Source organism: Panthera tigris, chromosome C1 (assembly GCF_018350195.1).
Source record: "Panthera tigris isolate Pti1 chromosome C1, P.tigris_Pti1_mat1.1, whole genome shotgun sequence".
Classification (NCBI taxonomy): Eukaryota; Metazoa; Chordata; class Mammalia; order Carnivora; family Felidae; genus Panthera; species Panthera tigris.
The window spans coordinates 11,542,501-11,557,619 of record NC_056667.1 but is presented as its reverse complement, the minus strand read 5'-3'; the positions used below and the strand labels follow the sequence as shown (position 1 = coordinate 11,557,619).

Here is a 15,119-nt window from a genome sequence, read left to right as displayed (position 1 = left end):
CTCGGCCGGCGCGGGCGCTGCGCATGCGCCGGAAGTTGCAGCCGGGAAGCCAGCGAGGTCGGTTCCGCCCGACTCTGACATGGCGGCGCCCTTTGTCTGCTCTGAAGTGCCGTCCCCGGCCTTCTCGCGGCCGTGATGCACCTCCCTCTACGGTGGGGTCCGGGACATGGCAGGTGAGGGCCAGCAGACGCCCGCGGCCCGGGGAGTCCCGGGAGCCGGGCGGAGGCGGTGAAGGATGGGGCGCAGCGGGACGCCGGGGACGGTTGTGTGGGGGAGGGGAGGGAAGTGGAAGGGGAAGGGAACCGGGATTGGGGGGTGACGACCCCGCGGGGCAAGGGGGTGCGGGGCAGCCGCCAGGCGAGCGGGCGCTGAGGGGGCGAGCGGACCGGCAGTTCCCGCGAGGGAGCGCGAATCGCCTCCCGGCTTGGGTGACACCCCGGCTCGTAGCATCTCCGCCCCCGCCGCCCGGCTGTCACCGTCCCTTGACCTCGCGCGCCGTGGCGGGTGGTCGTTCTGCGGCCGCAGCGTGGCGCGGTGTCGGGGCCGCTCGCGTCGGCGCGTCGGGGGCAGGAGGGCACGGGTTTGCCGGACCAGGAGGTGTTGGCAGAGTGGGAGGTCCACACTGCCCCTGTACAGGATTATTTCATTCATTCTTTCCTTCCACCCGCGGCGGCTAGGCACCTGATAGGGTGTGAGGCTAGAGCGAGTGCACCAGACAGACTTGATCCTGGTGGGGTGGTTGAAAGTGTCAACTGTGGAGCCAGGCCGCCGGGGTTTGGATCCGGACTCGGTGCTTGCCGGCTGTGTCCTGAAACACGTGAGGTTCTCGCTGTCTGCCCCGGTTTCCTCATCCTTAAAGCAGAGATGGTAATGAAACCTGCCTCCTAAGGCTGTTCTAAAGATTAAATAAGGTAATAGGTGCAAGGTGTGGAGAACCCTTGCTAGCATAACGTAAATGCTGTGTGTGTTTGTTGTTGTGACTGTTCGTTTCGTGGTCATCGCCCAGAGCTCAGAGACTCACGTGGGAGCCGTGGACATAAATACGTGATTCTGAAACTGCCCTGAAGGAAGAAAAAGCACAAAAGTTCTCCTTGCTCGGGAAACCGAGTAGAGGCACCTCACTCAGTCTAGGCGGATCCAGGGAGGCTCTCTCTCCCTGGAAGCTGAGACCTAACGGATGCAAGAAAAGGGGGAGCTCACCTGAAGACGGGGGTTTGTGAGAAAGTTTAGGGGCTGCTGGCATAACTGAATTGAGTTCTCTGCCCTAGAGACAGAGACAAGAGGTAGGACTAAAGAAGCAGGCTGTGGTCTGGTCCTGTGGGACCTTGTGAACCTAGTTAAGGGCTCTTAAGTTTTAGGTTAATGGAAAGCCACGTAAGAATCAGATGTGTGGACTAGAAAGATCACCTGTTTATGTGGAGGAGGCGTTAAAGGGAGCAGGCCTGGAGACCCGTTAAGAGGCTGCTAGAAGAATCCAGGTGAGAAATGAGGGTGGTCTTGAGTTAGGTTAGAGGCAGAGGGTGGGGAGAGAGGTTTTGGAGAACTGGCAAAACTCGGTGGTTACGTAGATGAGCAAGGAGAACTTTTATGCTTTTCTTCCTTCAGGGCAGTATCAGAATCACGTATTTATGTCTGTGGCTCCTAGGGGCAGAGAGGTGTCGGGACTGACCTCACACTTGTGACCCACAGGTGGTGGTGCCACTCAGTGTGATAGGGCACAGGCCGGGGAGTAGCTGTGAGAAGGGAAGATACGTTTAGTTTTGAACATGTTGAACGCAGGTGCCTGTGGAACAGTCAAGTGGGACTATACAGTGGCGAGCCAGAAGTCGTCCTCCATCAAAAGTCACTAAGGTTGTGGGAGTGGGTGTGCTCACCTGGGGCAAGAGTATATTTCATGGGAAAGCAAGAGTGTCTGAGACCCCCCCCGGAGGGATGCTAATGCGGTAGCAATGCGGTAACTTGGGCACAGCCTTGTTGTTCTTGCTTTTCAGCATTGTGTTATGTCTTTCTGGTAAGTAGGGGTGTGTGAGGGCTGGGAGAGGGTTTACTCATCTTTGTGTCCCGGGTGGCCGGCACGGGGTCCGGCACGCAGCAGGCCGATAATGATCCAAACGAACTTGTACTGAGGACTGACTTTGTGCCGGGCTCTGAATTTGCCTGTGTTTCATGGATGAGTGAAAAAGGGCGGCTTTTAGGGAGCAGGTGCCTTGCAGGTTCTCATCCGATTTTCTGCTTGGGTGTCTTTGATTCAGGTGATGAGCTGGAGGAGGAGAGCCAAGCTGGAGTTTACGCAAACTGTCAGAAAAGAGTAGCCTGGGCTCCTTGGAAATCTGAGGTATGTCGGTAATGCTCAAGGATGAAACAGACCAGAAGGTCAGCTCGCTCGTCCTTCTTCTTCTCTAGGCTCAGCGCGATTCAAATCACCCTTTCAAGGCAGCTTTTTCTTTCAAGCTGTACAGTGAGGACAGTATCTGAGTGTGGTTGGGAGATTGTTGCTGTCATTATTCGTGGTTTACCAATGAAGACCAGACTAGGTTAATCACTGGGCAAATGCTCACACCTTGTTTTAATCAAGTACAACCTAACATGCTCCAGCCAAGCAATCCCAAAATACAGTGGCTGAAACAAACTCGAAATTTACTCCTCTCCTCTTGATAATCTAGAAGTAGGCAGTCCAGAGTTGGTAGGGCATCTTGCTCTGTTCTGTGAAGTATCCGGAAATGGGGTTCTAGTGATCATGTGGCTCTCTTTGCTCAAACCCAGATCTCCGTCTCCTGGTCCAAGCTGGCCGCTCCAGCCCCTGCCATTATTGTCTGCACCCCATCTGGCAGACAGAGTGGGGAGCACATGTTCATTCCTTTTAAGGTTCTCATGTTTAAAGATCTGTATTCTTGTACAGCATGTCCCCAAACATAAGCATCCGGTGTACAACCAAAGAACGAATCATGAGTGTCCCAAAGCTGGAGGGAAAGCTGGCTAAGGGAGCCTGCTTGGCCCCTGTGTGACTGGATTGCTGACCCTGGGGCTTGGGCCCAGCCTGAGGGAACGTCCCCTGTATTGGTGACAGAGGGCTGGGCGTTCTCCCCAAGGCAGACTGCTCTGGCTTCAGGTGGGTTGACATGCTTGGGCACAGGGAGTCCTGGCTTGTTAATGCATTCAGCGCTTCCTGTGCCCAGGTCAGACGCCATGGCAGGTGCTAGCTAGGGAAGACTAGATCCTGGGAGCAAGGAGCTCTTAGCCGTGTGGGTAATCACCATACAACACAAGGAACACTACGGGGGTCTATTCCCGAGTGTGAGGCGATCCAGGGGAAGGATGACTGATGGTGGAAGGCTCTGCTGAGATGGGGGGGAGATCAGACTGAACAACGTGTTTGGATTGACATTTGTGAAGCTCCCCTCGTAGGCGGTGAGGACTCTGGTGTTAGGTGTGAATCTCTGTTTAGTGGCTCTGTATCCTGAGGGCCAGTTACGTCACTGCTGTGCCTCAGTTTCCTCCTCTGTCAGATAGGGATAACAGTACCTACATCACAGAATTGTTTTGAGAATTCCCGGTGGGGAAGCCGGGTTGTGTCCTCGCTCAAGGCAGGAATTATCCCGATTGTCCAGAGGGGATCAGCGACCGCTCTGGGAGTTCTGCCAAGCTCTCTGATTAAAGGGGTCCATCTGTGGATTCTCAGAGACCGTACTCTGAATGGTCTGGCGAGGGGTCCTTTGGGAAGGGAAGGATTGCCTCTGCCTGTTGAATTCCCATAAGCGCAAATGCTGCTGGGAAGCCTTCTCTGGGCCCTGCCCGGTCACCCACCCCAGCTGAGGGTAGAGCTCCTCCTCTGTTGATTTCTTAGCATCCTGCACTGATGTCTCAATGCATTCCTACCTCACGGGATAATCCTAGGTTTCTCCGTCTCCCCGTTGGCCCATTGGCATCGTGCAGGTGGGGACGGGGCTTGTTTCTCCTGGTCCCCGGCACATAGCTGGTGCTCAGTAGACATAGTTGGGTGGATGAATGATCAGCCTTGGCTGGCTAGGGAGGAACCAGCAGTCGGGTTGGAGAGAACCCCAACGTGATGTGGGGCTGGCATGCTATTGACTGAAGACAGGAGAAACCTGACGGTTTATTTGGTATCCGGCTGGAGTAGGGGTGCGAAATAAAATGGTGACCTGTGAGATTTGACAGTTGAGGTCAGAAGATAGTTCCTCTGTCTTTTTCTAGTAGAGCATGGTTTCTCAACTTCGATTTTTTTTTTTCAATTTCTATTTTTTAATGTTCATTTATTTTTGAGAGTGAGAGAGACAGAGTGCGAGTGGGGGAGGGGCAGAGGGAAAGGGAAACACAGAATTGTTTCCCTGAAGCGGGCTCTAGGCTCCCAGCTGTCAGCACAGAGCCTGACATGGGGCTCAAACTCACCACAAGATTCATGCCCTGAGCCGAAGTCGGATGTTTAACCGACGAAGTCGCCCAGGCAGCCCCTTCTCAATCTTGGTGTTCTTGACATTCAGAGCTGCGCGAATCTTTGTTGTGAGCTGTCCTGTGCACTTCGGGATGGTTATGGCATCCCTGGTCTCCACCCATAGATGCCTGTAATACTCACCTACCTCACCAGCTGTGACGATGAAACATGACTCCGGACGTTGCCAAACATCTCCTGGGGCCAGATGGTCTCCCGCTAGAAGCCTGCAGTGTCGGGTACTGGTCAGAAGTCAGACATACGTGGACTCTTCCTCGTTCTTATACCCACTAGATGTGCCTCTGGGCAAAATACTTGGTCTCTCCAAGCCTCAGTTTCTCCCGTTGTAAAATGGGGATACTGATGACCTCACACGTAACTTTATTGGCTGGAATTATTGATGAGGTGATGAATGTGAAATGCTTAGTCGGGTCCCTGACTCCGTAATTGGTAACTGGTGTTATTATGTGTTAGGAGAAGAGGACCCTTGAGAGGGTCAAAACAGAGCGTGCACAGTTGAGGAAGAAAAAAATGGTATAGGAATACGTACAAGGTACAAAAGTCAGAAGGTTCCAAAGAATGCCTTGTGGGGAGGCGAGTCACCCTTCCATACCTGACCCATTTCCCCTCCCAGAGAACTGTTAATGGTATCTGTGGATCCTTCCAGAGCTATTGCCTGCATGTATATGTCTCTGTGTATCTAGGGAGGACCATTTTGTAAGCGTCAAGTGGTTTGATTCTGTTTACAGACACTGAGCTCCTGCGTGTAGAAGGGCAGCCTCTGTGGGCGGGGCTTCAGGGTTTTACTAGTTTGCCACATAAAAGACCAGGTGGCTCGCTCTTCACCGTCCTGAAATTCCTCGAAGGATGGTGCTTGCGCGGGTGGTCACAAAAGGGAGGGACCCAGCCCGAGAGAAAATGAAAAACTCCAGATACGTTTGTGTGCACAAAGCATGTTGTCCTGGAGACCACTCCCTCCTTCCTTTGCTGGCCACGGTTTCTAAATGACTGAAATAACAGAGGTCGAAGCATAAGCGTTTGCTGAGCGGTTTCCGCACTTGCTGCGGACGTGTGCGCTGTCGGCACAGGTACCCGGCCCTCTCTTGGGTCCCCCTGCCACCAGTAGCTACCCATCCAAGGGCCAGTGAAAGTAGACCTCGGGGCTGTAATCGCCACGGATTCGTGCGGAAAACGGGGGCTTGGGCTCTGGGCTCGGGGAGTCAAGCCTGCTTGTCAGGAACTGGAGAGATGTAAGCCTTGAACTTCCAAGGAAAGAAGCAGAGGGCCTGGTTAGAAGTGGGAGTTGCTCACTCCTGTCTAAACAGCCGCCTGCGGAGGCTCGGAGGTGGCGGTTCCCGCTGAGGGCGGGACCGCCCCGAAAGCAGGTGCAGTGGGTTCCTGGTAACATCAAAAGCCTCCTCTGACATTTTGATGACTGCAGCTGACACTGCCGTGTGACAAAAGGGGGGCCGTTGAGAGTAGATCCTGTGAGCCCTCATCACAGGAGAAAATTGTTTTCCTTTTTTTTTTTTTTTAAGTTTACTTATTTTGAGAGAGAGAGAGCACGAGCAGGGGAGGGGCAGAGAGAGAGAGGGAGGGAGGGAGGGAGGGAGAGAGAGAGAGAGAGAGAGAGAGAGAATGAATGAATCCCAAGCAGGCTCCACACTGTCGGCACAGAGCCCATCTCAGGGCTTGAACTCACGAACTGGGAGATCATGACCTGAGCCGAAACCAAGAGTCAGCCCCTTAGCCAACTGAGCCACCCAGGTGCCCCTCTTTATTTTTCTTGTATCTCTGTGAGAAGGAGGATGTCAGCTGCACCTGTTGTGATCACACATCACCATATATGGCAACTCAGACGAGCTGTACACGTTAAACTTACCCAGTGATGTATGTCAATTATTTCTCAGTAAAACTGGAACCCCCCCCCCCCCAAAAAAAAAAGAAAGAAAAAGCACTCAGTTTTTTGTCATAAGAGGTCTGGCAGTAGACCCTGTTCCCCCCACCCCACCCACACCACTTCCTATGCTGGAACTGTTATTAATCAAAGCAGCCACTTTCCTGTCCCGAATGGGAGGCGCTGGTGCCCAGCGGGAAGCTGTTTCTCCAGGCGCTCTGAGCCTGGTGTGCAGCACGTCTCATTTCGGTAGTCTTGGCAGTGGGGGGCCCCGTCAGGGACTTTCCTGGTTTACTGTAACTCAGCTGCCCAAGTTCATGCCTCGAAACATTGTTTAGGGGCGTCTGGGTGTCTCAGTTGGTTAAGCGTCTGACTCTTGGTTTCGGTTCAGGTCATGATCTCACGGTTTGTGGGTTTGAGCCTTGCGTGGGGCTCTGTGCTGGCAGTGTGGAGCCTGCTTGGGATTCTCTCTCTCCCCCTCTGTCTCTCTGTGCCCTCCCCCTGCTAGCCCTCTCTTTCCCTCTTTCAAAATAAATAAAATTAAAAAACAAAAACATTGTTTAAAGTCAGAAAGAACATTGTTTAATTTTGTAAGTTGTTTTTTGTTAAATATTGAGTAGATACAAAGAAATATATACAGCATAAAGAATAGATACAAGGAAACCCATGTACTCATGGCTCAATTTACAAATAAGAATGTTACCGTTTGTTACCTTTGGAACACCCCTCCCTGATCCTGTCCTGTCCTGCCCCCGCCCCCAGCTCATCACAGTTTTGCTTTTACCATTCTCTTTACAGTTTCAACCACGTGTGTTTGTATTGCTAAACAATGTGTTGTCTCATTTTGCATGTTTTTGTTTTGTTTTTATTATTTATTTTTTTGAGAGAGAGAGGGAGAGAGAGAGAGCGCGAGCGCGCGCACGCGTGAGCAGGGGAGGGGCAGAGAGAGAGGGAGACGCAGAATCCGAAGCAGGCTCCAGGTCCGAGCTTGCAGCACCGAGCCCGACGCGGGGCCCGAACTCACCAACTGCGAGATCGTGACCTGAGCCGAAGTCTGACACTCAACCGAATGAGCCACCCAGGCACCCCTCATTTTGCATGTTTTGAACTCAATGTAATCATGTTGTTTTCTTGAGTTTCTTAAATTGTTGGCTTAATATGGGTTCTTGAGAGTGATGCATGTTGCCTGTAGTTGTATTTCACTTTCACGGATAAAGTTCCCTTGCAGGAGAATTTACTTATCCTTTCTCTTGCTAGCGGACTTCTGGGTTGTTATTTTGCTGAGACGGTGTTGCTGTGAGCATTCCTGGCCCCCACGTGCAGCTTCTGCAGGGCGCACCCTCAGGAGTGTGGCTGCATCTCAGGGTGTGTGACCTTCAGCCCAACCAAATAATGCGTAACGTTTCCAAAGTGCCTTCCCCCGTTTACAGTTCAACTGAAAATTCTGTTTGTTTCACATCCTCCCAACTCTGGTTTTATTAGGCTCTAAAAATTTTTCGTAATCTGGGGCACCTGGGTGGCTCAGTGGGTTAAGCAACTAACTTCAGCTCAGGCCATGATCTCACGGTTCATGGGTTCAAGCCCCGTGTCAGGCTCTGTGCTGACAGCTCAGAGTCTGGAGCCTGCTTTGCATTCTGTGTCTCCCTCTCTCTCTGTTCCTCCCCTGCTCATTCTGTCTCTCAAAAATAAATAAACGTTAAAAAAAATTTTTTTTAAAATTTCTAGTAATCTGATGGGAATGATGTCTTGTGTGGTTTTGATTTGCATTTTCATGATTATTAGTGGGCTAAGCATCTTTTCATATACTTATGAAAATTCTTGTTTAACGAGGTTCCACGCCCAATGTGGGGCTTGAACTCACGACCCTGAGAGTAAGAGGCACGCGCTCGCCTGACTGAGCCAGCCAGGTGTCCCTCGTATACTTATTCAGGTTTCAGCTGCTGTGAAAAAGCTGCTTAAATCTTTTGCTTATTTCTCTACTGGGTTGTCGATTTTATTTCATTTTATTTATTAATGTTTATTTATTTTTGAGACAATGTGAGAGACAGAGTACAAGCAGTGGAGGGACAGACAGAGGGAGACACAGAATCCGAAGCAGGCTCCGGGCTCTGAGCTGTCGGCACAGAGCCCAATGCGGGGCTCAAACTCACAAACCACGAGATCATGACCTGAGCCGAAGTCAGACGCTCAACCGACTGAGTCACCCGGGCTCCCCTGTCTTTTTATTGTATATGGATTTCTTGTTTGTTTTTGGTTTTTGTTTTGTAGACTGACCCTTTTTCGGTTATATGTGTTGTACCTGTCCGTTTCCTCCTGTTTGTTGCTTTTCACTGTGTTTTTTTTTTTTTTAACAAATTCTTAATTTTAATGTTTATCATTTTTTTTTCTTTTATGGTTTGCGCTTTCTGTTCCTTTTAAGAACTTCCTTCCTACTTTATAAAAATATTCCCCTGTATGTTGTCGTCCAAACATTTTTTGATTTTGCCTTTTACGTTACGGTCTTTAGTCCATTTAAAATTATTTTTGTGTATGCTATGAGATGGGGGGCTGATTTCTTTTTTCCTTTTTCAAAAATTTTATTTAAAACAACTTTTAAGCTTTTTAAATGTTTATTCATTTTTGAGAGAGCGCATGAGCTGGGGAGGGGCAGAGAGAAGGAGGGAGGCATAGATCTGAGCTGTTGGCACAGAGCCTGTTGCGGGGCTGGAACCCAAGAAGCAGCATGATCATGACCTGAGCTAAAGTCGGACACTCAGCTGAGTCACCCAGGCACACCTAAAATTTTTCTAATGTTTATTTTTGAGAGAGACAGCATGAGTGGAAGAGGGGTGGGGAGGGGGGGAGAGGGAGAGAGAGAGAGACAGACAGACAGACAGACACACACACAGTCAGTCCAAAGCAGGCTCCAGGCTCTGAACTGTCGGCCCAGAACCTGATGCGGGGCTCAAACCTGTGAGATCATGACCTCTGAAGTTGGACGCTGAAGTTGGACGCTTAACCGTCTGAGCCATGCTCCCCCCCCCAATTTTTTTTTACTGTTTATTTATTTTTGAAGGAGAGATAGAGTGTGAGTGGGTGAGGGGCAGAGAGAGAGAGAGAGACAGAATCTGAAAGAGGCTCCAGGCTCTGAGCTGTCAGCACAGAGCCTGACACGGGGCTCGAACTCACAAACCACGAGATCATGACCTGAGCCGAAGTCGGATGCTCAACGGACTGAGTCACCCAGGCGCCCCCCCCCCCCGCCACAAATTTTTATTAAAAAAAAAATTTTTTTTTTCAGTTTATTTATTTTGAGAGAGAGAGAGAGAGAGAGAGCACACACGTGTGAGGTGCCACCAGCACAGAACCCAGCGCGGGACTCCATCCCACCAACCATGAGATCATGACCTGAGCCCAAATCAAGAGTTGGATGCTTAACGGAGCCATCTGGGCTCCCCTCCTTTAAAAAAAACAAAAAAACATATATAAACGGACTAAATTGTCCTAGTACTATTTATTGGGGGGGGGGATCCCTTTCATGTGGTTCTGTAAGTGTGACCACTGACCGTCTCAATACGTCAACGTCCACAGATAACGTGGATCTGCTTCTGAGCTCTTTACTCTTCTCCGTCTCTGTGCCAATATCATTCTGCCTTAATGGCTGAATTTTTATGTGCTAGTTCTTGGAACCTAGTAGGGCCTCGGCCCTTTGTTCTTCCATTTTAATTTCATTTCATTTTTTAACGTTTATCTTGAGAGAGAGCACGTGCAAGTGGGGAAGGCGGGGGAGAGACTCTCAAGCAGACTCCATGCTGTCAGCACAGAGCCTGATGTGGGGCTTGATCTCATGGAGCATGAGCCAAATACCCTAAGCCACGATTAAGAGTCAGATGCTTAACCAGCTGAGCCACCCAGGTGCCCCCATCTTCATTTTAGATTGTGCTTGTCAAATTCCATAAAACGTTGTTGGGATCTTTTATTAGAATTGTTTTTGAATTTATTCCATATCAATTTGGATAGAGTTGGCATTTTTATGATGTTCAAGTCTTTCATGAACATGGTATATCTTCCAGTTTACATAAATCACCAAAGTCTAACTTCAGTCACTGTCTTCACAGCCTACTGTCAAATAATCAAGAACCTTAGCACACTTTAATTCCCATCACTCCCTCCTTTTATTCTATTGGTGCGCATTTTAGTTCTTTTTTTAAAATTTTGGAAGATGCCATGAGTTCAGTATTGTTTGGATTCACTCACTTATTATTGACTACTTTAGTTGGTCCTCATTCTTTCTTGCATTTAATATTTTCATTCTGGGATCCCTTTTTGTCTCCCTGAAGTATATCTTTTATGATGTGTGAGTTTGGGCTGTCATCTATTTGGGGGCTTTCTAGTGTTTACCAGTTCTGGGGGGGGGGGGGTGGATTTTACCTGCCAAGATTTTGGTATAGGCAGTTTCTGTGCAGTCCGTTTTTCCATTGACTTGTCATCCTATGTGGCTCCAGCTTTATTCTGGAGGATTCTCACACGAGACCTCCCTCCTTAGGAGGGAGAGAGAACTTGAGCCCGCTCAGTTCTGCAGGTGCCTTCGATACCCACCCTCAAAGCTCCACTTGCTCTCTGGATTCCAGCCTTTGCTGACTTTTGTTTGACCTCTCAGTGTTCCTCACTGACTTGCCGGTTCTTTGATGCATTTAAAAAAAAATGTCTCATAGTTTTCCTTCAGCATTTGTAGTTGTTTGCTGTGAGACTTGGCCTGGTTACTTGGTGTGCCACGCTTCCAGAAATCAGGATGTTTCTGAGTTTTAATCTTGTGTTTCCTCTGGCAGCAGGAAACACCGGAGATTAGAACTAAGACTTAGTGATGTGCGCTAAGGGTTTTCATAAGATGTTTTGTAACACTCATTAGTACAAGGAAAGGGAGTTGGTAAGTGCCAATTAATGACAGAATTTGCCCTTTGGGGACAGACTAAGGGTCTTTTGAGGCTGGCACTCCATGTCTGCGGAGGTTTTGTCCTTTTCTGAAGTGGAAAGAGCACATCTTTAGAGTATGATGGACTTGGCCTTGAATCTGGGCGTGTCAGTGAGAGCTGGGTCAGCTGACAACCTCTCTGAGCCTTGATTTGCTTATCTGCACAGTGGGGGTGATCAGATTAACACCCTTTTCTGGGGATTACTGCGGGTAGTGATGACGTAGCATGTATTCTGGAACACGCTGCAGGCAGGCAGGCAGGCAGCTACAGCAGCTATCAGTTATTCCCTTCGACGGCATTTTCTCCACGTGCTGCTGCCCTTGGGAAATGACGAGCCTGTGATCTTGGTAACCTCCCAGTTGTTTCACGTGGTGGAGCCGATTACAAATTAGCAAGGCTGTTTTCTCCGGGCACAGGCACACGGTCCCACCCACAGTCCTTTACCGGGACTCACAGTTTGTCCCAGCTGGGAGAAATCCCCATCCGATTGGGAAATCGCCGCATCTGTACCGTGGGCTCTCTGATCAGCTACTCACATCCAAGCATTGGTTTTTACCCAACCAACGAATGCATTAAAAATTCGCATCGGTATCAGCAGGCCGCCATCTAGACAAAGTGTACCATTTCATGATCCTGAGAACACGCCCTGGCCCACAGTGGAAACTGTCAGTCTTTTAGATTTTTGCTCGCCCTGTTCTGGAAGTGGTATCTCGTACTTCTTTATATTTCTTTATTAGGCTGAACGTCTTTTTTTCTGTATAGAATACATTGACCACCTGTGTTTCTTTTGGGAATTGCCTCGTCATTTCCTTGACTCATTTTTCTGTTGGGAGATTTTTTTTTTTCTTGTTGATTAATTTTTAATAGCTTTATTGAGATACCCATGCAGCACCCATTTAAAGCATATAATTGGGGTGCCTGGGTGGCTCATTTGGTGAAGCAGCTGACTTCGGCTCAGGTCATGATCTCACGTCTCGTGGGTTTGAGCCCCACATCGGGCTCTGTGCTGACAGCTCAGAGACTGGAGCCTGCTTTGGATTCTGTGTCTCCCTGTCTCTGTCCCTCCCTCACTCACACTGTGTCTCTCTTTCTCTCTCTCTCTCTCTCTCTCTCTCTCTCAAAAATAAACATTAAAAAAAAGTGTACAATTAAATGGCTTGCAGTATATTCCCAGAGTTGCACAACTATCACCTCTCTCTATTTTCAGAACATTTGTATTATCTCGAAAGAAACCCATTACCAGTCACTCTTTGTTTCCCTCTGTCTCCCCGAGCCCTAGTAGGCAGTCATTATCTATCCTTATGGATAGGCCTGTTCTGGGCATTTCATGTGAATGGAATCCTGTAACTTGTGGTCTTTTGGCTGCCTTCATTTAGCATGATATTTTCCAGGTTCATTCATGTTGTAGCATATATTTTTACTTTTTTGTTTTGTTTGTTTTAAGTAACCTCGACGCCCAGTGTGGAGCCCAACGTGGGGCTTGAACTCATGACCCTGCGATCAAGACCTGAGCTGAGCTCACGAGTCAGATTCTTAACAGACTGAGCCACCCAGGCACCCCTTTATCATTACTTTTTTATTGTCCAGTATTCTATTGCCTGGACACACCACGTTTTATTTATCCATCAGTTGACGGACATTTGGGTTGTTTCCACCTTTTGACTATTACAAGTAATGTTGCCGTGAACATTTGTGCACAAGCTTTTATGGGGACATAACGTTTTCATTGTTGTTTGTATGAGGAGCCTTTTGTATAACAAGAGTGTTAACTCTTATTTACAACATAGGCTGCCAATATTCATCCCTAATTTATATTTACATTTGGGAAGTTAGAAGATAAGGGTAAAATGGATGAAACAGAACATTTAGGGGCACCTGGCTGGCCTGGGTCAGTGGTGCGTGTGACTCTTGATCTCAGGGTTGTGAGTTTGAGCCCCGTGTTGGATGTAGAGATTACATAAAAATAAACTCTTAAAAAAAAAAAAAAAAAAGGAACAGAACATTTAGAATGCTGACCAGTCTTCCATACTTCTAAGAATTAAGTGTATGTGCCGACTTCCCCCACTGTGGCCCCAGTAAGTGGCCCCTTGGGGCTGGTCTGCATACCTTACAGGGCTGCTGCAAGCTCTCTTTCTGTACCTGTTTGTGTCTCTCTCAGGCCTTAGGACCGGGAAACAGGAACCAGGCAGCAACTAGGGTGCTTTCCAAGTTTCTCTCGGAAGCTCACACTCCAAAGCGACTGGCTGAAAAACCGCCAGGGTTTGGGAGTCAATCAGTCGTTAAAAGGCTTCCAGCAGCTCTGCTGACTCACGGCTGTTGCAGGTGGAGGGGATTTGAGGGGCTGGAGGTCAGCCAGTGCTGTTTGTTCAAGGGCAAGCGCTGGGGCCCTGAGCTTCCTGAATCCTCCCAGGGCTGTTGTCCAGAAACTGTTCTAGAGCTGCCCTTTAGCAGCTGGAGTTGAGGAGCACAACAGTTTTAAAAAACCATTGGAGGGGCACCTGGGTGGCTCAGTCGGTTAAGTGGCCGACTTCAGCTCAGGTCATGATCTTACACTCCGTGAGTTCGAGCCCCACGTCGGGCTCTGTGCTGACAGCTCGGAGCCTGGAGCCTGCTTCGGATTCTGTGTCTCCCTCTCTCTCTGCCCCTCCCCTGCTCATGCTCTGTCTCTCTCTCTGTCTCAAAAATAAATAAAAACATTAAAAAAATTTTTAAAAAAATCATTGGAAATGGAGACATTGAGTTCTTGACCACTTGTTATCCAGGCCTAACATAACGCAAAATAGACCTCTAAAATATCCTTGTACTCATTTAGTTTTCCTCAGTCAAGTTTTACAAAATATTTTTAGTCGAACCAACTATCTGGAATAGTAAGTAGACAGTTTGGTGCTGGCTTCTGCTGTGCATAGTTCTGTATCCGAATATATATGTCCTGTGTAGCTCTTGTCCATCTCAAGATTTCCAATACAGGGAAGGTTTTTGTTTTTTTAAATGTTTAATTTTGAGAGGGAGAGTGTGAGTGGGGGAGGAGCAGAGAGGGAGGAAGACAGAGGATCCAAAGCAGGTTCTGCACTGACAGCACAGAGCCCGATGAAGGGCTCGAACCCACGAACTGCAAACTCATGGCCTGAGCCAAAGTCAGATGCTCAACAGACTGAGCCACCCAGGCGTCCTCCAATATAGGGTAAGTTTTTTTTTTTTTTAATTTTTTCTTTTTAACGTTTATTTATTTTTGAGACAGAGAGACAGAGCATGAACGGGGGAGGGTCAGAGAGAGAGGGAGACACAGAATCTGAAACAGGCTCCAGGCTCTGAGCAGTCAGCACAGAGCCCGACGCGGGGCTTGAACTCACGGACCGCGAGATTGTGACCTGAGCCAAAGTCGGACGCTTAACCGACTGAGCCACCCAGGCGCCCCGTATAGGGAAAGTTTTAAATGAAAGTCTTCTCAGTGCTGGGTTACTGTCTCATTTTTGTCGCTCGCTTGGTATCTGTTATACTTTGCATGCCATTTGTCATCTGGCAGTCTTATTGGTGAAAGCATTTATTCAACATTTATTAAATCTTCACACTAGAAGGGATCTTAGCAGTCACGAATCCTAGTGAGGCGATGACAAGCCAAGGAAAAGTCACGTGAAATGCACGTGCTGCGTTGAAGTCCGAATACATCCACTCCCAACTTCCTTTTTCCTTTTGGCTTGGGTCCCAACCCTGACGAGTATCATGGGACAACTAATCCTTCCTTTGGAATTGTCATGTTCTACCTGCTTTCTCAATGAAAGCCCCGGTGTTCCTCCGGAATCATCGTGTTCTTTGCAGAGAGCAG

General features: G+C 48.8%; 1 protein-coding gene across 1 annotated transcript in view; it reads left to right on the top strand.

Annotated features, from left to right (window-relative positions):
- Nucleotides 1-48: 48 nt before the first annotated feature.
- Nucleotides 49-15,119, top strand: part of ZBTB17 (zinc finger and BTB domain containing 17) — a 33,175-nt gene continuing 18,104 nt past the window's right edge. Inside the window, exons 1-2 of the mRNA XM_042996196.1 lie at nucleotides 49-173; nucleotides 2,253-2,335. The gene's annotated coding sequence lies outside the window, so the exon portion shown is untranslated. The remainder of the gene's footprint in view (nucleotides 174-2,252; nucleotides 2,336-15,119) is intronic.